Genomic DNA, 15,421 nt, shown 5'->3' on the forward strand with positions numbered 1-15,421 from the left:
AGGATGGATTCACAGGTGAGTTCTGACATGCCAGTTAGAGCCACTGAGTCCTGCTTATACCTATTGAAGGGATTGGTTTGTTTCCTATATTGATAACCTAACCACCGGATAGGTCATCAATATCAGTTCGGCGGGGGGCCGACTCCCAGGACCCTTGAAATCAGCTATTTAAAGAGAACGCAATGCTTGTGGGAACCGTGAATTCTCTTCACTGGTTACCCTCCTGCCGTCACATCACAGTGGCGAGCAGGTGTAATTACAACACCTCTGTCCCCATTCACTTCAATGGGAAGGAGGAGATGGAGTGTAGCTGCCCCTTCCTATTAAAGTGATTGGGACGGAGCAGCTTTACTTACACTGCTTGCCAGTATGAAATCAACAGCGAGCAGGAAAAGAGTGAAGAGAATACAGCAGTCGCGGGGGAGCTGATCTGATATTGATGACCTATCCTCAGGATAGGTCAGGGATGGCCAACCTGTGGCTCTCCAGCTGTTGTAAAACTACAACTCCCACCATGCCCTGCTGTAGGCTGATAGCTGTAGGCATTCTGCGTATGCTGGGAGTTATCGTTTTGCAACAGCTGGAGAGCCTCAGGTTGGCCATCTCTGGGATAGGTCATCAATATAGGAAACCGACCAACCCCTTTAACTGTACTGAAAAATGTACTTGATACTAATATTAAGCATAAAGTCAGGGTATGGCAACACGTAGTGTAAATGCTGCAAATTGTGTGTAAAAGATCTGTAACTTTTCCAGAAGGGTATGAGATCTTAAAAAATCTCATCCATAGTGTGTGGAGATGTCCACATCGGAATCCACACATATTATGGTACGCATTTTCAACCTGTAGCATGTCATTTTATGTTGAGGAAATCTGCCGTGAATTTTACCCTTTGCAATAAATCTGTGGCTAATTTACTCCAATTCTAATGCAAAATCCACCTGATTTGGCACAGATTTTGCCTTTCTGGATTTTGGCCAGAAAATAAAATAGTGACCTTGCCATGTGTCGCCATACCCTTGCTGTTTCCTGAGAATACCATGATTTAGAACCTGTGTTGAAATGCTTTAAATCCTTTTTATTTGGTAGCCCCATGTGTCTGCATTTAGCTGTGTTTCAGTAATGGGACTATTATTTTATCTATAACATGTAAATGTATATGGAAGTTTTCATTTTCACATCCACCTCCAATGTAATATCCGTGAGTTACCTCTGAAACACTTGATATTGATTAGGTGATGGAACCCATTGTGAAGATATCGATGAATGTAAGAACAATCCCTGTTCAGCTAATGCCACCTGCACTAATACAGAAGGAAGTTACACCTGTACCTGTAAGGATGGATTCATAGGTAAGGGAATACATGTTTTTTACCACCTCAGAAAGGGGAACTTTTCATATCCTATGTAATAAAAGCGCTGTGTGAGTGTGCGGTGTCCGTGCGTGTGTGTACCCAGTTTTGAACTGGGCATGCACGGCGGGGCGACCGATCAGGACACATCGCTTCACACACGGCCGCACCGCCCACACACCCAGTCCAGCCCCTCTGCCATGGCACTCACAGCCCAGCAAATTCCATTCCCCGCGGGCTCTGTAAGGAGAAGAGTGGCAGCTGGAGGCGGCTCTGTGGTCCGGCTTTCAGCACTGGGGCGGCTGCATGGCGCTGACTGTCACACACCATGGGCTCCTGTCTTCCTCTCTGCTCCCTACCTCGGTCAGAGCTGCAGACTGTGGAGCAGAGATGCAGGTGCCCCGCTGCAGCAGCTCTGCTAGCCGGCGACAAGGGAAGGAAAGCCGGTGTCTTCCAGCTTCATCATCCCTTCCAGCTGACACCCCGCTCCTCCCACATTGCTCCAACAACGTGGTGCACAGAAAATCACCCCTATAACCAGCCCAGCAGCAGCACCTCCTTGGCACCCAGGCTCAGCCATCAGTGATTGCCACAGCCACCAGTCACAGTGCCAGCAGTAAAAATATAGATTTTTTGTAATCTACACTGCTCAAAAAAATAAAGGGAACACAAAAATAACACATCCTAGATCTGAGTTAATTAAATATTCTTCTGAAATACTTTGTTCTTTACATAGTTGAATGTGCTGACAACAAAATCACACAAAAATAAAAAAATGGAAATCAAATTTTTCAACCCATGGAGGTCTGGATTTGGAGTCACACTCAAAATTAAAGTGGAAAAACACACTACAGGCTGATCCAACTTTGATGTAATGTCTATAAAACAAGTCAAAATGAGGCTCAGTAGTGTGTGTGGCCTCCACGTGCCTGTATGACCTCCCTACAACGCCTGTGCATGCTCCTGATGAGGTGGCGGACGGTCTCCTGAGGGATCTCCTCCCAGACCTGGACTAAAGCATCTGCCAACTCCTGGACAGTCTGTGGTGCAGCGTGACGTTGGTGGATAGAGCGAGACATGATGTCCCAGATGTGCTCAATTGGATTCAGGTCTGGGGAACGGACGGGCCAGTCCATAGCATCAATGCCTTCGACTTGCAGGAACTGCTGACACACTCCAGCTACATGAGGTCAAGCATTGTCTTGCATTAGGAGGAACCCAGGGCCAACTGCACCAGCATATGATCTCACAAGGGGTCTGAGGATCTCATCTCGGTACCTAATGGCAGTCAGGCTACCTCTGGCGAGCACATGGAGGGCTGTGCGGCCCTCCAAAGAAATGCCACCCCACACCATTACTGACCCAATGCCAAACCGGTCATGCTGGAGGATGTTGCAGGCAGCAGAACAGTCTCCACGGCGTCTCAAGACTCTGTCACGTCTGTCACATGTGCTCAGTGTGAACCTGCTTTCATCTGTGAAGAGCACAGGGCGCCAGTGGCGAATTTGCCAATCTTGGTGTTCTCTGGCAAATGCCAAACGTCCTGCACGGTGTTGGGCTGTAAGCACAACCCCCACCTGTGGACGTTGGGCCCTCATATCACCCTCATGGAGTCTGTTTCTGACCGTTTGAGCAGACACATGCACATTTGTGGCCTGCTGGAGGTCATTTTGCAGGGCTCTGGCAGTGCTCCTCCTGTTCCTCCTTGCACAAAGGCGGAGGTAGCGGTCCTGCTGCTGGGTTATTGCCCTCCTACGGCCTCCTCCACGTCTCCTGATGTACTGGCCTGTCTCCTGGTAGCGCCTCCATGCTCTGGACACTACGCTGACAGACACAGAAAACCTTCTTGCCACAGCTCGCATTGATGTGCCATCCTGGATAAGCTGCACTACCTGAGCCACTTGTGTGGGTTGTAGACTCCGTCTCATGCTACCACTAGAGCGAAAGCACTGCCAGCATTCAAAAGTGACCAAAACATCAGCCAGGAAGCATAGGAACTGAGAAGTGGTCTGTGGTCACCACCTGCAGAACCACTCCTTAATTGGGGGTGTCTTGCTAATTGCCTATAATTTCCACCTGTTGTCTATCCCATTTGCACAACAGCATGTGAAATTGATTGTCACTCAGTGTTGCTTCCTAAGTGGACAGCTTGATTTCACAGAAGTGTGATTGACTTGGAGTTACATTGTATTGCTTAAGTGTTCCCTTTATTTTTTTGAGCAGTGTATATTAAAATGTTTTCATTTTCACATCTAGTTCCAGTGTTATATCCCTCAGTTAACTGTGAAACACTTGATATTGATTAGGTGATGGAACCCATTGTGACGATATCGATGAATGTAAGACCAGCAATCCCTGTTCACCTAATGCCACCTGCACTAATACAGAAGGAAGTTTTACCTGTACCTGTAAGGATGGATTCACAGGTGAGTTCTGACATGCCAGTTAGAGCCGCTGAGTCCTGTTTATACCTATTGAAGGGATTGGTTTGTTTCCTATATTGATAACCTAACCACCGGATAGGTCATCAATATCAGTTCGGCGGGGGGCCGACTCCCAGGACCCTTGAAATCAGCTGTTTGAAGAGAACGCAATGCTTGTGGGAACCCTGCATTCTCTTCACTGGTTACCCTCCTGCCGTCACATCACAGTGGCGAGCAGGTGTAATTACAACACCTCTGTCCCCATTCACTTCAATGGGAAGGAGGAGATGGAGTGTAGCTGCCCCTTCCTATTAAAGTGATTGGGACGGAGCAGCTTTACTTACACTGCTTGCCAGTATGAAATCAACAGCGAGCAGGTAAAGAGTGAAGAGAATACAGCGGTCGCGGGGGAGCTGATCTGATATTGATGACCTATCCTCAGGATAGGTCAGGGATGGCCAACCTGTGGCTCTCCAGCTGTTGTTAAACTACAACTCCCACCATGCCCTGCTGTAGGCTGATAGCTGTAGGCATTCTGCGTATGCTGGGAGTTATCGTTTTGCAACAGCTGGAGAGCCTCAGGTTGGCCATCTCTGGGATAGGTCATCAATATAGGAAACCGACCAACCCCTTTAACTGTACTGAAAAAATGTACTTGATACTAATATTAAGCATAAAGTCAGGGTATGGCAACACATAGCGTAAATGCTGCAAATTGTGTGTAAAAGATCTGTAACTTTTCCAGTAGCAGTGAAGGGTATGAGATCTTAAAAAATCTCATCCATAGTGTGTGGAGATGTCCACATCGGAATCCACACATATTATGGTGCCCATTTTCAACCTGTAGCATGTCATTTTATGTTGAGGAAATCTGCCGTGAATTTTACCCTATGCAATAAATCTGTGGCTAATTTACTCCAATTCTAATGCAAAATCCACCTGATTTGGCACAGATTTTGCCTTTCTGGATTTTGGCCAGAAAATAAAATAGTGACCTTGCCATGTGTCGCCATACCCTTGCTGTTTCCTGAGAATACCATGATTTAGAACCTGTGTTGAAATGCTTTAAATCCTTTTCATTTGGTAGCCCCATGTGTCTGCATTTAGCTGTGTTTCAGTAATGGGACTATTATTTTATCTATAACATGTAAATGTATATGGAAGTTTTCATTTTCACATCCACCTCCAATGTAATATCCGTGAGTTACCTCTGAAACATTTGATATTGATTAGGTGATGGAACCCATTGTGAAGATATCGATGAATGTAAGACCAATCCCTGTTCACCTAATGCCACCTGCACTAATACAGAAGGAAGTTACACCTGTACCTGTAAGGATGGATTCACAGGTAAGAAAGTACATGTTTTTTACCACCTCAGAAAGGGGAACTTTTCATATCCTATGTAATAAAAGCGCTGTGTTAGTGTGCGGTGTCCGTGTGTGTGTGTACCCAGTTTTGAACTGGGCATGCACGGCGGGGCGACCGATCAGGACACATCGCTTCACACACGGCCGCACCGCCCACACCGCTCACAAACCCAGTCCAGCCCCTCTGCCATGGCACTCACAGCCCAGCAAATTCCATTCCCCGCGGGCTCTGTAAGGAGAAGAGTGGCAGCTGGAGGCGGCTCTGTGGTCCGGCTCTCAGCACTGGGGCGGCTGCATGGCGCTGACTGTCACACACCATGGGCTCCTGTCTTCCTCTCTGCTCCCTACCTCGGTCAGAGCTGCAGACTGTGGAGCAGAGATGCAGGTGCCCCGCTGCAGCAGCTCTGCTAGCCGGCGACAAGGGAAGGAAAGCCGGTGTCTTCCAGCTTCATCATCCCTTCCAGCTGACACCCCGCTCCTCCCACATTGCTCCAACAACGTGGTGCACAGAAAATCACCCCTATAACCAGCCCAGCAGCAGCACCTCCTTGGCACCCAGGCTCAGCCATCAGTGATTGCCACAGCCACCAGTCACAGTGCCAGCAGTAAAAATATAGATTTTTTGTAATCTACACTGCTCAAAAAAATAAAGGGAACACAAAAATAACACATCCTAGATCTGAGTTAATTAAATATTCTTCTGAAATACTTTGTTCTTTACATAGTTGAATGTGCTGACAACAAAATCACACAAAAATAAAAAAATGAAAATCAAATTTTTCAACCCATGGAGGTCTGGATTTGGAGTCACACTCAAAATTAAAGTGGAAAAACACACTACAGGCTGATCCAACTTTGATGTAATGTCTATAAAACAAGTCAAAATGAGGCTCAGTAGTGTGTGTGGCCTCCACGTGCCTGTATGACCTCCCTACAACGCCTGTGCATGCTCCTGATGAGTTGGCGGAGGGATCTCCTCCCAGACCTGGACTAAAGCATCTGCCAACTCCTGGACAGTCTGTGGTGCAGCGTGACGTTGGTGGATAGAGCGAGACATGATGTCCCAGATGTGCTCAATTGGATTCAGGTCTGGGGAACGGACGGGCCAGTCCATAGCATCAATGCCTTTGACTTGCAGGAACTGCTGACACACTCCAGCTACATGAGGTCAAGCATTGTCTTGCATTAGGAGGAACCCAGGGCCAACTGCACCAGCATATGATCTCACAAGGGGTCTGAGGATCTCATCTCGGTACCTAATGGCAGTCAGGCTACCTCTGGCGAGCACATGGAGGGCTGTGCGGCCCTCCAAAGAAATGCCACCCCACACCATTACTGACCCAATGCCAAACCGGTCATGCTGGAGGATGTTGCAGGCAGCAGAACAGTCTCCACGGCGTCTCAAGACTCTGTCACGTCTGTCACATGTGCTCAGTGTGAACCTGCTTTCATCTGTGAAGAGCACAGGGCGCCAGTGGCGAATTTGCCAATCTTGGTGTTCTCTGGCGAATGCCAAACGTCCTGCACGGTGTTGGGCTGTAAGCACAACCCCCACCTGTGGACGTTGGGCCCTCATATCACCCTCATGGAGTCTGTTTCTGACCGTTTGAGCAGACACATGCACATTTGTGGCCTGCTGGAGGTCATTTTGCAGGGCTCTGGCAGTGCTCCTCCTGTTCCTCCTTGCACAAAGGCGGAGGTAGCGGTCCTGCTGCTGGGTTATTGCCCTCCTACGGCCTCCTCCACGTCTCCTGATGTACTGGCCTGTCTCCTGGTAGCGCCTCCATGCTCTGGACACTACGCTGACAGACACAGAAAACCTTCTTGCCACAGCTCGCATTGATGTGCCATCCTGGATAAGCTGCACTACCTGAGCCACTTGTGTGGGTTGTAGACTCCGTCTCATGCTACCACTAGAGCGAAAGCACCGCCAGCATTCAAAAGTGACCAAAACATCAGCCAGGAAGCATAGGAACTGAGAAGTGGTCTGTGGTCACCACCTGCAGAACCACTCCTTAATTGGGGGTGTCTTGCTAATTGCCTATAATTTCCACCTGTTGTCTATCCCATTTGCACAACAGCATGTGAAATTGATTGTCACTCAGTGTTGCTTCCTAAGTGGACAGTTTGATTTCACAGGTAAGAAAGTACATGTTTTTTACCACCTCAGAAAGGGGAACTTTTCATATCCTATGTAATAAAAGCGCTGTGTGAGTGTGCGGTGTCCGTGTGTGTGTGTACCCAGTTTTGAACTGGGCATGCACGGCGGGGCGACCGATCAGGACACATCGCTTCACACACGGCCGCACCGCCCACACCGCTCACAAACCCAGTCCAGCCCCTCTGCCATGGCACTCACAGCCCAGCAAATTCCATTCCCCGCGGGCTCTGTAAGGAGAAGAGTGGCAGCTGGAGGCGGCTCTGTCGTCCGGCTCTCAGCACTGGGGCGGCTGCATGGCGCTGACTGTCACACACCATGGGCTCCTGTCTTCCTCTCTGCTCCCTACCTCGGTCAGAGCTGCAGACTGTGGAGCAGAGATGCAGGTGCCCTGCTGCAGCAGCTCTGCTAGCCGGCGACAAGGGAAGGAAAGCCGGTGTCTTCCAGCTTCATCATCCCTTCCAGCTGACACCCCGCTCCTCCCACATTGCTCCAACAACGTGGTGCACAGAAAATCACCCCTATAACCAGCCCAGCAGCAGCACCTCCTTGGCACCCAGGCTCAGCCATCAGTGATTGGTCTGGATTTGGAGTCACACTCAAAATTAAAGTGGAAAAACACACTACAGGCTGATCCAACTTTGATGTAATGTCTATAAAACAAGTCAAAATGAGGCTCAGTAGTGTGTGTGGCCTCCACGTGCCTGTATGACCTCCCTACAACGCCTGTGCATGCTCCTGATGAGGTGGCGGACGGTCTCCTGAGGGATCTCCTCCCAGACCTGGACTAAAGCATCTGCCAACTCCTGGACAGTCTGTGGTGCAGCGTGACGTTGGTGGATAGAGCGAGACATGATGTCCCAGATGTGCTCAATTGGATTCAGGTCTGGGGAACGGACGGGCCAGTCCATAGCATCAATGCCTTCGACTTGCAGGAACTGCTGACACACTCCAGCTACATGAGGTCAAGCATTGTCTTGCATTAGGAGGAACCCAGGGCCAACTGCACCAGCATATGATCTCACAAGGGGTCTGAGGATCTCATCTCGGTACCTAATGGCAGTCAGGCTACCTCTGGCGAGCACATGGAGGGCTGTGCGGCCCTCCAAAGAAATGCCACCCCACACCATTACTGACCCAATGCCAAACCGGTCATGCTGGAGGATGTTGCAGGCAGCAGAACAGTCTCCACGGCGTCTCAAGACTCTGTCACGTCTGTCACATGTGCTCAGTGTGAACCTGCTTTCATCTGTGAAGAGCATAGGGCGCCAGTGGCGAATTTGCCAATCTTGGTGTTCTCTGGCAAATGCCAAACGTCCTGCACGGTGTTGGGCTGTAAGCACAACCCCCACCTGTGGACGTTGGGCCCTCATATCACCCTCATGGAGTCTGTTTCTGACCGTTTGAGCAGACACATGCACATTTGTGGCCTGCTGGAGGTCATTTTGCAGGGCTCTGGCAGTGCTCCTCCTGTTCCTCCTTGCACAAAGGCGGAGGTAGCGGTCCTGCTGCTGGGTTATTGCCCTCCTACGGCCTCCTCCACGTCTCCTGATGTACTGGCCTGTCTCCTGGTAGCGCCTCCATGCTCTGGACACTACGCTGACAGACACAGAAAACCTTCTTGCCACAGCTCGCATTGATGTGCCATCCTGGATAAGCTGCACTACCTGAGCCACTTGTGTGGGTTGTAGACTCCGTCTCATGCTACCACTAGAGCGAAAGCACCGCCAGCATTCAAAAGTGACCAAAACATCAGCCAGGAAGCATAGGAACTGAGAAGTGGTCTGTGGTCACCACCTGCAGAACCACTTCTTAATTGGGGGTGTCTTGCTAATTGCCTATAATTTCCACCTGTTGTCTATCCCATTTGCACAACAGCATGTGAAATTGATTGTCACTCAGTGTTGCTTCCTAAGTGGACAGTTTGATTTCACAGAAGTGTGATTGACTTGGAGTTACATTGTGTTGTTTAAGTGTTCCCTTTATTTTTTTGAGCAGTGTATATTAAAATGTTTTCATTTTCACATCTAGTTCCAGTGTTATATCCCTCAGTTAACTGTGAAACACTTGATATTGATTAGGTGATGGAACCCATTGTGAAGATATCGATGAATGTAAGACCAGCAATCCCTGTTCACCTAATGCCACCTGCACTAATACAGAAGGAAGTTTTACCTGTACCTGTAAGGATGGATTCACAGGTGAGTTCTGACATGCCAGTTAGAGCTGCTGAGTCCTGTTTATACCTATTGAAGGGATTGGTTTGTTTCCTATATTGATAACCTAACCACCGGATAGGTCATCAATATCAGTTCGGCGGGGGGCCGACTCCCAGGACCCTTGAAATCAGCTGTTTGAAGAGAACGCAATGCTTGTGGGAACCCTGCATTCTCTTCACTGGTTACCCTCCTGCCGTCACATCACAGTGGCGAGCAGGTGTAATTACAACACCTCTGTCCCCATTCACTTCAATGGGAAGGAGGAGATGGAGTGTAGCTGCCCCTTCCTATTAAAGTGATTGGGACGGAGCAGCTTTACTTACACTGCTTGCCAGTATGAAATCAACAGCGAGCAGGTAAAGAGTGAAGAGAATACAGCGGTCGCGGGGGGCGCTGATCTGATATTGATGACCTATCCTCAGGATAGGTCAGGGATGGCCAACCTGTGGCTCTCCAGCTGTTGTTAAACTACAACTCCCACCATGCCCTGCTGTAGGCTGATAGCTGTAGGCATTCTGCGTATGCTGGGAGTTATCGTTTTGCAATAGCTGGAGAGCCTCAGGTTGGCCATCTCTGGGATAGGTCATCAATATAGGAAACCGACCAACCCCTTTAACTGTACTGAAAAATGTACTTGATACTAATATTAAGCATAAAGTCAGGGTATGGCAACACGTAGTGTAAATGCTGCAAATTGTGTGTAAAAGATCTGTAACTTTTCCAGTAGCAGTGAAGGGTATGAGATCTTAAAAAATCTCATCCATAATGTGTGGAGATGTCCACATCGGAATCCACACATATTATGGTGCCCATTTTCAACCTGTAGCATGTCATTTTATGTTGAGGAAATCTGCCGTGAATTTTACCCTATGCAATAAATCTGTGGCTAATTTACTCCAATTCTAATGCAAAATCCACCTGATTTGGCACAGATTTTGCCTTTCTGGATTTTGGCCAGAAAATAAAATAGTGACCTTGCCATGTGTCGCCATACCCTTGCTGTTTCCTGAGAATACCATGATTTAGAACCTGTGTTGAAATGCTTTAAATCCTTTTCATTTGGTAGCCCCATGTGTCTGCATTTAGCTGTGTTTCAGTAATGGGACTATTATTTTATCTATAACATGTAAATGTATATGGAAGTTTTCATTTTCACATCCACCTCCAATGTAATATCCGTGAGTTACCTCTGAAACATTTGATATTGATTAGGTGATGGAACCCATTGTGAAGATATCGATGAATGTAAGACCAATCCCTGTTCACCTAATGCCACCTGCACTAATACAGAAGGAAGTTACACCTGTACCTGTAAGGATGGATTCACAGGTAAGAAAGTACATGTTTTTTACCACCTCAGAAAGGGGAACTTTTCATATCCTATGTAATAAAAGCGCTGTGTGAGTGTGCGGTGTCCGTGTGTGTGTGTACCCAGTTTTGAACTGGGCATGCACGGCGGGGCGACTAATCAGGACACAGCGCTCCACACACGGCCGCACCGCCCACACCGCTCACAAACCCAGTCCAGCCCCTCTGCCATGGCACTCACAGCCCAGCAAATTCCATTCCCCGCGGGCTCTGTGAGGAGAACAGTGGCAGCTGGAGGCGGTTTGTTGGCGCCCCCTGCATGCTTAGTTTAATTATTGGGACACGAAGCACGCACACAGGGCTTTTATTATTATAGATTGTATTTGAGGGAATCAATGGTAGAAGCTATCTCTTATAATAAAGTCCCTGTGTTCGTGCTCAGGGCTGCGTGTCTGCGCGTGTGTGCTGACAATTTAATTGTGCATGTACAGCGAGCTGACCAATCATCACACGGCACTCCACACACCTCCCGAACCGCCCCCACACTTGCGCTTCGCCCAATCACCACCACCGCTCACAGGTTATGTTGTGCTCTCCACGTCGGAACAACGCCATTACTGTCCGTGCATAACAGAGCCGCACAGTCCCAGCACTCTCAGCCACAGACAACAGCCGCTGCCAGCAGTCTCAGCCACCAGATGCTGCCAACAGTCTCAGCCACCAGTCAGTGCCATCCGTCTCAGCAATCAGTCAGTGCCATCCGTCTCAGCAATCAGTCAGTGCCACCAACCACAGCCACCAGTCACACTGTCAGCAGTCTCAGCCACCAGTCAGTGCCATCTATGTCAGCAATCCGTCAGTGCCACCAGTCACAGTGCCAGCAGTCTCAGCTACCAGTCAGTGCCACCAGCCACAACCACCAGTTACAGTGCCAGCAGCCTCAGCCACCATTCAGTGCCAGCTGTCTCAGCCATCAGTCAGTGCCACCAGCCACAAGTCGCAGTCTCAGCCACCAGTCACAGTGCCACCAGCCACAGCCACCAGTCACAGTGCCAGCAGTCTTAGCCACCAGTCAGTGCCAGCCATCTCAGCCATCAGAGAGTGCCACAGCCACCAGTCACAGTGCCAGCTGTCTGAGCCATCAGTCAGTACCGCCAGCCACAGCCACAAGTCACAGTGCCAGCAGTCTCAGCCACCAGCCACAGCCACCAGTCACAGTGCCAGCAGTCAGTGCCAGCCATCTTAGCCATCAGTGAGTGCCACAGCCACCAGTCATAGTGCCAGCAGTTTCAGCCACCAGCCACAGCCACCAGTCACAGTCCCAGCACTCTCAGCCACAGACAGCAGCCACAGCCACCAGTCACAGTGCCAGCAGTTTCAGCTACCATTCAGTGCCAGCTGTCTGAGTCATCAGTCAGTGCCACCAGCCACAGCCACAAGTCACAGTGCCAGCAGTCTCAGCCACCAGCCACAGCCACCAGTCACAGTGCCAGCAGTCAGTGCCATCGGTCTCAGCCATTAGTCAGTGCCACAGCCACCAGTCACAGTGCCAGTAGTCTCAGCTACCAGTCAGTGCCAGCCATCTCAGCCATCAGTCAGTGCCACCAGCTACATCCACTAGTCACAGTGCCAGCAGTCTCAGCTACCAGTCAGTGCCAGCCATCTTAGCCATCAGTCAGTGCCACCAGCTACAACCACCAGTCACAGTGCCAGCAGTCTCAGCGACCAGTCAGTGCCAGCCATCTCAGCCATCAGTGAGTGCCACAGCCACTAGTCACAGTGCCAGCAGTCTCATCCACCAGTCAGTGCTAGCCATCTCAGCCACCAGTCAGTGCCACCAGCCACAGGTCAGTGCCAGCAGTCTCATCCACCAGTCATTGCTAACCATCTCAGCCATCAGTCAGTGCCTCCAACCACAGCCACCATTCATAATCCCATAGTCTCAGCCACCAGTCAGTACCACCAGCCACCAGTCACAGTGCCAGCAGTCTCAGCCACCAGTCGATGCCAGCCGACACAGCCACCAGTCACAGTGCCAGCAGTCTCAGCCACCAGTCAGTGCCAGCCAACTCAGCCATTAGTCAGTTCCACCAGTCACAGTGCTATCATTCTTAGCCACCAGTCAGTGTCAGCCGTCTCAACCATCAGTCACAGACACCAGTCACTGTGCCAGGAGTCTTAGTCACCAGTCAGTGCCACCAGCCACAGCCACCAGTCAGTGCCACCAGCCACAGCCACAAGTCCCAGTGCCAACCGTCTCAGCCACCAGTCAGTGCCATCCGTCTCAGCCATCAGTCAGTGCCACCAGCCACAGCCACCAGTCACAGTGCCAGCAGTCTCAGCCATCAGTCAGTGCCACCAATCACAGTGCAAGCAGTCTCAGCCACCAGTCAGTGCCCGCCATCTCAGCCACCAGTCGCTACCAGCAGTCTCAGCACCACCAGTCAGTGCCACCAGACAGTGCCAGCCGTCCCCTTGCCATTTAATATAGACTGTTCCTACTAATGTTTATGCACCACTGTTCTAGTGCCCATTATTGTAACAGACTTAATGTCTAATATGTATATATATATATATATATATATATATATATATTAGAGAGAGAGAGAGAGAGAGAGAGAGAGCAGTGTACTGATGTGATAAGGTATGACAGTGAGGTATTTGAGGTAATAGTGATTGTAAATGACTGTAGTACTATATATATATATATATATATATATATATATATATATATATTTAGAGTACCTTGAAAAAGTATTCACCCCCCTTGACTTTTTTCGTATTTTGTTACATTACAGCCTTAGGTTCAATGTTTTGTTAATCTGAATTTTATATGATGGATCAGAACACAATAGTCTAAGTTGGTGAAGTGAAATGAGAAATTTTTTTTAATAAATCTATTGTTTAGAAATAGAAAACAGAAAATTGGCATGTGCGTATGTATTCACCCCCTTTATTAGGAAGCCCATAAAAAGCTCTGCAGAAACCAATTACCTTCAGAAGTCACATAATTTGTGAAATAATGTCCACCTGTGTGCAATCTAAGTGTCACATGATCTATCATTACATATACACACCTTTTTTGAAAGGCCCCAGAGGCTGCAACACCTAAGCAAGAGGCATCACTAACCAAACACTTCCATGAAGACCAAGGAACTCTCCAAACAAGTAAGGGACAATGTTGTTGAGAAGTACAAGTCAGGGTTAGGTTATAAAAAAAATATCAAAATCTTTGATGATCCCCAGGAGCACCATCAAATCTATCATAACCAAATGGAAAAAACATGGCAAAACAGCAAACCTGCCAAGAGACGGCCGCCCACCAAAACTCACGGACCAGGCAAGGAGGGCATTAATCAGAGAGGCAGCACAGAGACCTAAGGTAACCCTGGAGGAGCTGCAGAGTTCCACAGCAGAGACTGGAGTATCTGTACATGGGACGACAATAAGCCGTACGCTCCATAGAGTTGGGCTTTATGGCAGAGTGGCCAGGAGAAAGCCATTATTTTCAGCTAAAAACAAAAAGGCACGTTGTGATTTTTCGAAAAGGCATGTGGGAGACTCCCAAAATGTATGGAGTAAGGTGCTCTGGTCTGATGAGACTAAAATTGAACTTTTCGGCCATCAAAGAAAATGCCATGTCTGGCGCAAACCCAACACATCACATCACCCAAAGAACACCATCCCCACAGTGAAACATGGTGGTGGCAGCATCATGCTGTGGGGATGTTTTTCAGCAGCCGGGACTGGCAAACTGGTTATAGTTGAGGGAAAGATGGGTGGTGCTAAATACAGGGATATTCTTGAGCAAAAACTGCACCACTCTGTGCGTGATTTGAGGCTAGGACGGAGGTTCACCTTCCAGCAGGACAATGACCCCAAACACATTGCTAAAGCAACAGTTGAGTGGTTTAAGGGGAAACATGTAAATGTGTTAGAATGGCCTAGTCAAAGCCCAGATCTCAATCCAATAGAAAATCTGTGGTCAGACTTAAAGATTGCTGTTCACAAGCGCAAAAATCCAACTTGAAGGAGCTGTAGCAGTTTTGCAAGGAGGAATGGGCAAAAATCCCAGTGGTAAGATGTGCCAAGCTCATAGAGACATATCCAAAGCGACTTGGAGCTGTGATTGCCGCAAAAGGTGGCTCTATAAAGTATTGACTTTAGGGGGGTGAATAGTTATGCACATTGACTTTTTCTGTTATTTTGTCCTATTTGTTGTTTGCTTCACAATAAAAAATAAAAAAAAACATCTTCAGAGTTGTGGGCATGTTCTGTAAATTAAATGATGCAAATCCTCAAACAATCCATGTTAATTCCAGGTTGTGAGGCACCAAAATACGAAAAAAGTCATGTGGGGTGAATACTTTTGCAAGGCACTGTGTATGTGTGTATATATATATATATATATATATATATATAGTGACATATGAGTAAAAATAGTGAATGAGTGAAAATGAAAAGACCTCCTCTTACCATTCCATTCTAGTTTCAGTGGAGAGCTCATTCTGCAGTTCTTCTCAATGCTGTTGGGGGTGGAAGGACATGTAATGATGCTCTGGGCAGTTATTTTACCAGATGTACAAGACC

Source organism: Bufo bufo, chromosome 4, assembly GCF_905171765.1.
Source record: "Bufo bufo chromosome 4, aBufBuf1.1, whole genome shotgun sequence".
NCBI classification, from domain to species: Eukaryota; Metazoa; Chordata; class Amphibia; order Anura; family Bufonidae; genus Bufo; species Bufo bufo.